The following is a 10650-nucleotide window of genomic DNA, read 5'->3' on the forward strand; positions in this document are numbered from 1 at the left end:
AGAAAGTCTTAGCTTGTGTCTAAGCAATTGTTCCTAGAGTGATCAGGTTGTGATCAGGATACTCTAGAAGACTTAGTTGCGGGCTAAGTGGAAAACCATTGTAATCTGTTGAGATTAGTGGATTAAATCCTCAGGTGAGGTAAATCACTCCAAGGGGGTGGACTGGAGTAGTTTAGTTAACAACGAACCAGGATAAAAATAACTGTGCAATTTGTTTTTATCATTCAAGTTTTTAGACTACACTTATTCAACCCCCCCCCCCTTTCTAAGTGTTTTTCTATCCTTCATTAAGGGTTGTAACGTGGCTCGATTAACGGTTTAAGAAACAAAAGATAAAGGCTCAAAATTTGATTGTACCCACCCCTCTTCGTGATGATCTTCAATCCTAAGCTCAGTTAATTTAACTTATGCATTCAGTTTCCAGGAGACTTTTGGATTTGCACCTTTGATAATGATGATGGTTCACAAGCAAAGAGAACTTTTGAGATGGCGGTCACTTCTTCCTTTTGATAGTCACAACATTGTGTTGTTCAGGAATTTATTGACTTCTCTTTTTTCATCTTTTTGATATCCCTAACTTTTGCCTGAACTGTCTATTTTGAGCTTACAGTCAGCGGGATGCCTTGATTTTTGCCTAAGTCTTCTTTTTTGATTTTTTGACTTAGCAGGCTTTTCTTTGTATGTATGTTTTTCATCATTTTTTTTGAAAGATATTGACTGCCTTGCTTAATGATTGATGAACCCTCGTTGGTTTTTGATTGACATCTCCAACACTTCTTTGATGTGTGCGGATGAACACTTGTGATTGAAACCTTTGTTGAAAGGTGTACTGAATGATTCTCTTAAAATAGAATGCACAACCAAATTAACTGAGAACTACCCTGCCCCAGGTTATGATCAAGGGTTTTAATTAGTACAAGAAAGAAACTTCTACTTCTTAGGCTCAAAGGGGTTGACGAGGGATTAACATCCTTATATCTCCACTGTTTAGGAATTGAAACAATGCCTGTACATCGTCAGCATAGTCCGCTCAAAAGCATACTGTATGAGGTTGCGGTATTGTTTTCGTCATCCTCCCTTAAAAGGCTCTCAGCTTAGCAAGAGTTGAATATCACATAATATATGCAAAGTAAAGACATAATTAAAAATGATTGATAACGAAATAATTTATTCAAGACAAACATATGCAATGCACTGATGATGATTATTAAAACATATAATGTCTATCATAAGTCGAATGTTTAAACAAACAGAATATAAATTGCAAATGAAGGTAAAGCTAATGATTAAAAGTTCATCCATTTAGACATTAATAAGTCTTGTCGTGATTATGTCTGGGAGTAGTGATCACTACAGGAGTCTTGGGATGAGGGAATTCGATTTCACCAGCATCGATCATATCTTGAATCTTATTCTTTAATGGCCAACAATCATTCGTGTCATGTCCAGTGCTATTGGAGTGATATGCGCACCTCGCATTGGGTTTATAGCTAGGAGCGGAAGTGTTGGGCTTCACAAGAGGATCCCTCACAGTAATCAAGTTTGCTTTCAATAAATGTTGTAATGCTTGAGCCAGTGACATGTTGATCTTTGTGAACTGACGCTTAGGTGCATCTGACTTGCGTCTTTGTTGTGGAACTAGTGTAGAGATAAGAATTGTCTCCACATATTGGTTGTGTCCATTGCGACCTTTCATATTGTACCCAGCATTAGCCATATGAGGTTCCTTAGGTGAGTTGAAGTTAATGATCTTGTCATCAATGAGGTCTTGAATCTTGCGCTTTAATTGCCAGCAACCCTCTGTATCATGACCAGGACTATTCGAATGATAAGCACATCTCGCATGGTACTTGTACCCAGTAGTAGGATTAGCAGGAAATGAATATGGAGGCAATAGAGTTATCCAGTTCTGATTGAGCAGTTGTTGCAGAACTTGAGACAGCGGCATGGGTAACAGGGAAAATGATCGCTTAGGCTTGGATCTCTGATTATCTTGACCACCTTGATGCTTATGTTGATTCTTCTCCTTCTCGATCAGAAGTGCCTTTAATTATTCTTGCCCCTTGGCCAAGTGAAAGATTATTTTCTGGAACTGGTTGTTCTGAGCCTGAAGATTTCTAACTGATTGCTCGAGATCCATGATGCTGAAATAAACAGCGGAAAGATGAGAGACCTGTTTATAGAAACCTGTGGTGCGATGTTATGAATGCAGATGCAATATTTTCAAGGATCTTTAGGAATTTAGTTAGCAACATTTAGACATTTAATCAGTCACAGCTTCGTCTGAAGAGCCTTGGCTTTCGTTTTTAAGCGTCTTTCTTTAAGAATCAAGCTCGCCATATCGAGTGGGTCATCGCCTCTGATTCGGGATCCTTCTGAATTTGAAAGTATATGGCTAGAGGAAAGTAAATCCTCTTGCCCCTTGATAGGTACTGTGTCTTTGAATTGGAAGGTATGTGGCTAGAGGAAAATAAATCCTCTTGCCCCTTGATTAGGACATCAACCTTTGATAGGGGTACCTGAAATTGTGGCCCTAAATCCCTAAGATCCTTGAAAGGGTTAGTTAAATCATGTTATGCTTATGATGTCATGATGTCATGATGTTATGCGGATGCAATGCATCAGGCAAAACGTAAGGTGATAAGGACAAACAAGTCCTACAAGAAAAACCTGCAGGGAAACGAAAGGGTTAGCAGCACACACAAGCAAGTCACACAAGTGTCCTTAGGTTTAGGGGCTTGCATGAAGTTCGTAGGTAAGTACCCTCCCCACTGAAGTTTAGTTGGTTCATCCTGTCCTAGAATAGTAACCAGGTTCTATGGTGCTCATATCCCTGATCTTTCTCGCGGGCATTGTCTCAACATAGCGCTCAATCGGCCAGCCAAAAGCATCCCTTGAGTCCAATCTCAATGAGTGTAGCATCGAGTATCAACCGGCTTCAGTCAGGAATCCGAAGCGAGCCATCTCGCTACTTCTTATAAGCCAAAGTCGAGTTCAACTAGGGTTCTAAGGGCGAATTAGTGCTTATGACACCACGCGGTAGCCAAATGTCTCCTCGATCATATTCAAGGGCCATCAGGACAAACCAAAGCGTCGCACTAACGGTGGCCACCAGTTCAACCATAACGATACATGTCGTACAGCCTCCCTAGTCTCATGCCACATACCTAAGGTACACTAGATCCGGGTGTAGGATCTTTCACACAGTAGAATACCCAAAACAGCCCTGGAAATTAAAACAAGCAAAACAAACAATAGAAAACATTTTAAGTGAATCCTAAACTTTTAAGGTAACCCCTCTTTTTAATCGAAAGTCCCCAGCAGAGTCGCCAGTTCTGTAATACGGTGAACTGACTTTAATCGAAATGTACGGTTAAGCATGAGTCGCCACCGACTTTTATTTTATCCAAATTAAATCAGAAAGGCTAAAAGAACAGAGAAAAACCTTTTTGAGAAAAACTGAGTTCGGGGGGGTAATTATGCAAAGGGAAGGTGTAAGGCACCCTTTGCATCCATGGTTTTCCATGGGCTCTTAATTGCTTTGCTCGTTTTGAAAAGAAATGTAGAAGAATAAAAAACGGACTTTAGCTCGTAAAGGAGCGTAGCCATTTTGAAGGTTTATGAGAAAGAATATGAAAAAGTTTTAGAGCAAGGCAAAGCAATTAAGGGCAATTACCTGGTTAGATGAAAAATGTTCTTTTAGCCTTTCAGGGTGAAAGGGTCTATCCATGCCATAAGGGGGAAGGAAGCCTTTCATTTGGATATTGAAGGGTCATCGAGAGTTCATTTGCCATAAGACTGTCCCATGCCATAGAGAGGCAAGTAGTCCAAGGGAAGAACCAGAATAGCCTTTCGTAGGCAGCCAGAGGATACCTCAGCCTTTTCGTAGGCAACTTCCGAGGGTCGAGATCATGTTTAGTGTATCGAAGGCAGCATCATTAGGGACCCATGATCTTAATCGAGGCAACATGGCTGAGGTATCCTCGTATTCGAGGGACATGGCTATTCTGCAAAAACACAAGGCAACAAAGGCAACAGGCAGCAAAGAGGTTACCCTAAAAGTGTGCGTGTGTGCAGCAATCACGTGATTCGATTCAGGAATTTATCTTATAATTAGTTACTCTAGGTTAATTACAGTCTTGCACTCCCTAGAATTACTAACCACAGCAATTAATATTAACAATTACAATAATAATGGGGAAAGGGAAATTGAAACCAGCGGGGGGAAAGGAAATTGAAACCAGCGGGATAATAATGCTATAGGTCTAACACAAGTAATAATTAAGATCAGAGTTTAGGGTTACCGACTATTCGAAGCTTTGGCATTTGACAAACCCTGAAAAGTGGGAAAAATAGAAAGCAAAATAGGGTGAGTGCATTATCAGTTCGGAGGCAAACGTTACTAACCCTAAAAATAAAAAGATAAAGAAATTTAAAATAAATAGATAAATAAATAGGTACTTAGCTTCGAATTTGATCTGATATGGTTGACAGTCGGAGGAAGCCTCGGGGTTGACCCTGAAAATATATGGCAAAAGCAAAGGCAGAAGAAGGTATGAGTGTATGCACCGTTCAAAAAAGGCTTAAAGGGTAAACCCTAAAATAAAAGGAAACAAAATAGACTTTGAAATTTAATTGAATACTTAGCTTCGGATCTTGGTCAGGCGCGTAGTCGGAGCGTATTTGAAGAGCAACCCTGAAAAAGGCACAGAAAAAAAAATCTTTTCAGTGTATGGAATGTTCGTCGTAAACCCTGATTAGGGTATGAATTGAATAAGAAACATAAATTATTTAATTAATTATTGGTCTCGCGACCTAATTAATTAAATCGAGAATAAAAAAAACGGACACACAGGTATTTTTAGGAATTTTTAGAGTTAAAACAAAATAAATATGAATTTTTGAATAAATAAATAATTAAATATAATATAAGAAATAAATAGATATATAAATAAAATAAATTAAATGAAATAAATAATATATGTAAAAAAGAATAATTTAAATAATATATATATATATATATATATATATATATATATATATATATATATATATATATATATATATATATATATATATATATATATATATATATATATATATATATATATATATATATATATATATGAATTTAAATAAATAATATAAATGAAAATAAATAATATAAATGAATTACTAATTATAATAGAAAAAGTTTTGAAAATAAAATATAAGGGTTTTTATAAAAATAAACAAATAAAAATAATATATATATATATATATATATATATATATATATATTAATATATAAATTAAATAGGTGTTATGTAATAAAAATTAAAAAAAATTGAAAAAAACTTAGCTTGGGATTCAGTGTGGCAGCGCGCTGAGGGAGTATGATAGACCTGCAGTCTGATGTGCGTTGGATTGAGGAAGGCTGAGATCTGACGGTTGGATGTGAGAGGGTCCATGGCACGCGTGTGGGCGAAGCACATACAGGACGCGCGCCAAAACCTTTTTTGAACCAGCCAATCGCGCCAGGCCACGTGATCGTCTCTTCCACAAAAATCCTGCAACACATCTTTCACAGCACTGGCTGCATATGCGCTATAAAAAGTAGTCCTCTATTACACCTGCAAAATTGAAAGAGGGCCAAAACACAACAAGAAATTTGGCGCGACTACGCCATTAAAATCGTCCAGCACTCCTGAACGTGATTATGGCCACGATTTTACCTAATTTTGCCTGTAAACAAAAGCCCCAAATTGAGGTTCAAAACCCTAACCATGGTGAACCTCTGTACCTGTGCTTATCGTGCAATTAAACCATACAAAAAGTTTGCAAACACAATCATAAACATAAATATGCAATCGAAACATGAGTATGGCGCATGAATTTGGTGAATCGGCTTTAAACAAAAAATTGCAAACCGTGAGTTTCTGATGATGATTCTGGATGCTTCAAGCTTCGTTCGTGATTGGGAAACGATCAGTTATGTTCCAGGAATATGTTAGCACCTTCAAGACTCCTTGAATTCGCCTCAATTGCCAAGAACAATTTTGACTTTTCCTTCACTTTTTGCACTCGGTTTTGGGTTCTCTTCACTGCAAAAATCGTAACCCTTGCCCTCTGAATTAGTTATGTACTTATAGAGGAATGTTTTAGGTTAACAACTTTGAAAGAAATCCTCTTGGATCTTGATTTGCTTGTTATGGAGATTTGATTGAAAATTTGATTTTAAAACTTTCTATTTTTGCACCATATTGATTCAATTTGTTCAAATATTATTTGGTACATTAAGAGAATATATTTGATTGATTCCTTGACTTAAAATCAAAGCAAATATATATTTCATAGTTATTTTACTTATTTTATATAATTTATTTATGATTTAAAGTGATAAAAACCATAAATAATTAAATAAAATAATAAAAATAACATGACTCTTGCTTTGGGGCGTGCATGGGCTTATGATAGAGCTTGGATGGAAAGAATATAGGCCCATTTGGAAATGTTTGGAGTTTTGAACCTTTTCTCTTCACATATGCCCTTGAAAATAGTCCAACTTTGACAAGGCCTATCTCTCTCAATTTTTGAGGTATGGAAGAGTTCTAGGACTTTTTAGAAACCTTAGAGAGTCCTCTAATCATTGTATTTGGTCTCATATCAAAATGATTTTCCATGCTCCTTGTGTGTCCTTTTGAAAAAAAGTGTCTTTTTGTTGACTTTTGAAAAGGACCTATAATATTTTGGTCCATATCTCTCAAATGAAGCATTTTTAGACTTGGCATGTGAGAGACAAAGTTGTAGAGAATCAAATTTCCTTCAAAATAAGATTTGGATGGAAAATTTCTGATGTTCCATGTGGGAGTTATGACTGGTCAAAGTTCAGTTGACTTTCTCCTATGAAAACCCTAATTTAGAAACTTTTTGAATTGTTGATTTTTTATCTTTCCTTGATGAACCATGATCAATACTTGATCAAATGGTGAATGATACTTCAATATAAGGATTTTGACAAAAAATCAGGAGTTTTGACTGTACTTTGACCATAGTTAACTTTTAGGTCACACCAGTCGACTGTTGACTTTCTAAGCAATTGAGTGATCAATCTTTTGAGTTGAGACTTGAAATTTGTCATAGAGATCATGTGAGATATGTTGAGCCATATGGGATGCCTTGGAGCCATTGATTCATTGATTTTCCTTTGAACAAACCAAACCCTAGTTTTTGAGCCTTGTATAGGAGAATGTGTCTTGGAGTTTTATGTATTGATTTGAATTTGTATAAGAGAAATAGTATGGGCAAATTTTGGGGTATGACATGAGTCATGCATTAAACCATATCTGAAGGAGAATATTAGATCATATCTGTTGGAGGGTGTCAGAACGAGTCATACATTAGATCATATCTGAGGAAGGATACTAGAACGAGTCGTACATTAGACCATATATGGAAGTAGGACATCAGAACGAGTTATTCATTAAACCATATCTAAAGGAGAATACCAGAACGAGTCATACATTAGACCATATCTGAGGAGGGATACCAGAACGAGTCGTACATTAGACCATATCTGATGAAGGATGTCAGAACGAGTTATTCATTAAACCATATCTGAAAGATAATGCCAGAACGAGTCATACATTAGACCATATCTAACTGAGAATACCAGACCGGGTCATACATTATACCATATCTGGTAGAGAATGTCAGAACGAGTCATACATTAGACCATATCTGATGAAGGATGTCAGAACGAGTTATTCATTAAACCATATCTGAAGGATAATGCCAGAACGAGTCATACATTAGACCATATCTAACTGAGAATACCGGAACGGGTCATACATGAGACCATATCTGATAGAGAATGCTTGATTGTAAGAGTTGATACGCTATTTGATGAAGTTTTGGAATGTAAAAGGCTTGTCTGAATGAGTCTTCAGCTCGATTATATCTTAGAGGAATGCTTGTCGAGGAAGAACCTGAAAACAAAAGTAGAGATATGCAATGCATGTATTATATGACGAGTCTCTCCAAATAAATGAGAAACCCTTATGTTTATCATGAAGTAATGTATGCAATGTATGAATATGTATGTGATGTATATGATGTATGACTGATGTTGTTCTGAGAAAATAAATCCATGTATCATTGTGACTTGGATATTTAATCTTGTTTTGAAGATGTGTAGCTGGGGATTTATGATTTCTGCTTGGGGATGGAAACGATTTGAATGATTCGTCTTGATGTACCCTGACTGGGGATAAGAGATATTAATAAACCATGTTTGAAGAAGAGAAGAAGTGTTGGAGAACCAGTGGTATTGAAGATGTAAACTTTGTTGGGGAGCCATGTCTTTGTCGGGACGAGAGCGTTTGAAGATATATTCTTAATGGTTACTCTGTGGGGATATGATGTTGTGAACCCGGCTCTGTGGGGAGACATGGATGTATGGAACGTGCCCCCAGTATTATAGTAACTACCATTCCTGGATTTGTGTTGATTAGAACATACCAATGAATATTGATCGAAGTATCAACTAGACTCGCATAAAATTTCCCCTGCTAGCAGGGACTTTGGAAAGATTCGCCTCGCGAGGACTTTATGAGATGTGCACTATGGGCGACATGCCCCTAGTAATTGTAAACTTAGGATGATACCCCTGATTGTTTTGGCATCCTGAGAGATTCTCGGAATCTTGACTTGATTGCCCCATATTGTTTGGACAAAACACGTCGTGCCCCTTGTATACGCAGGAGACATTGCTTCTGGAGTTATCTTGTCTGTCGGGATAAATGTTAGTCATTAGTTGTACCCTGTGCAGGTTCTTCCTGTTGCTAACATTTGAAATTATGTAGCAGAGTTTGTTTAATAATGAATTCATGAGATGCAATGCCTACGTTTGTCTTGAGTTTTTGAAGAACATTACAACAAGAGATGTAAAAGCGTGATATTTGTAAAAACATGCTATTTTTGTAGAAACGAAATATCGGCTCAACATTTTAGTAAACCTTAAGGAGTCGGGATACCTTTTTGGTGACAGTATGCTTTCGAACTAACCATGCTTCAATTAGGACTTTCAAGGGTTGTAACGTGGCTTGGTTCACGGTTTAAGAAACAAAGGATAAAGGCTCAAAATTTGATTGTACCCACCCCTCTTCGTGATGATCCTCAGTCCTATGCTCAGTTAATTCAACTTATGTATTCAGGTTCCAAGAGACTTTTGGATTTGCACCTTTGATAATGATGATGGTTCACAAGCAGAGAGAACTTTTGAGATGGCAGTCACTTCTTTCTTTTGGTAGTCACAACATTGTGTTGTTCAGGAATTTATTGACTTCTCTTTTTTCATCTTTTGATATCCCTAACTTTTGCCTGAATTGTCTATTTTGAGCTTACAGTCAGCGGGATGCCTTGATTTTTGCCTAAGTCATCTTTTGATTTTTGATTTAGCAGGCTTTTCTTTGTATATATGTTTTTTCATCATTTTTTTTGAAAGATATTGACTGCCTTGCTTAATGATTGATGAACCATCATCGGCTTTTGATTGACATCTCCAACACTTCTTTGATGTGTGCGGATGAACACTTGTGATTGAAACCTTTGTTGAAAGGTGTACTGAATGATTCTCTTAAAATAGAATGCACAACCAAATTAACTGAGAAATACCTTGCCCCAGGTTGTGATCAAGGTTTTTAATTAGTACAAGAAAGAAACTTCTACTTCTTAGGCTCAAAAGGGGTTGACGAGGGATTATCATCCTTATATCTCCACTGTTTATGAATTGAAACAATGCCTGTACATCGTCAGCATAGTCCGTTCAAAAGCATACTGTATGAGGTTGCGGTATCGTCTTCGTCATCCTCCCTCAAAAGGCATACAACTTTAGCAGGAGTTAAGTATCACAAAACATATGCAAAGTAAAGACACAATTTTAAAATGAGTGATAGCGAAATAATTTATTCAAGACAAACATATGCAATGCACTGATGATGATTATTAAAACAGATAATGTCTATCATAAGTCGAATGTTTAAACGAACAGAAAAAGAAATTGCAACTGAAAGTAAAACTAATGATCTTAAAGTCCCTCCTTCTAGACATTTAAGCAGTCTTGTCGTGACTAGGCATGGGAGCAGTGATCACTACAGGAGTCTTGGGAGGGTTGAATTCGATTTCCCGAGCATCAATCATATCTTGGATCTTATTCTTCAATGACCAACAATCATTCGTGTCATGTCCAGGGCTATTGGAATGATATGCGCACCTCGCATTGGGTTTATAGCCAGGAGCGGAAGTGTTGGGCTTCACCGGAGGATCCCTTACAGTAATCAAGTTTGCCTTCAGCAGATGTTGCAATACCTAAGCCAGCGACATATTGATCTTCGTAAACTGACGCCTCGGTGCACCTGGCTTGCTTCGTTATTGTGGAACTGCTTCAACAGGTAGGTCGCGTTCATTGCGACCTTTTTGGTTGTACATAGCATTAGCCATATGAGGCTTCTCAGGTGAGTTGAAGTTAATGATCTCGTCTTCAATTAAGTCTTGGATCCTATGCTTCAACGGTCCACAATCTTCAGTATCATGACCAGGGCTGTTCGAATGATAAGCACATCTTGCATTATACTTGTACCCAGGAGCAGGATTGGTAGGAACTGAGTATGG

Source organism: Vicia villosa, unplaced genomic scaffold (genome assembly GCF_029867415.1).
Source record: "Vicia villosa cultivar HV-30 ecotype Madison, WI unplaced genomic scaffold, Vvil1.0 ctg.002532F_1_1, whole genome shotgun sequence".
Classification (NCBI taxonomy): Eukaryota; Viridiplantae; Streptophyta; class Magnoliopsida; order Fabales; family Fabaceae; genus Vicia; species Vicia villosa.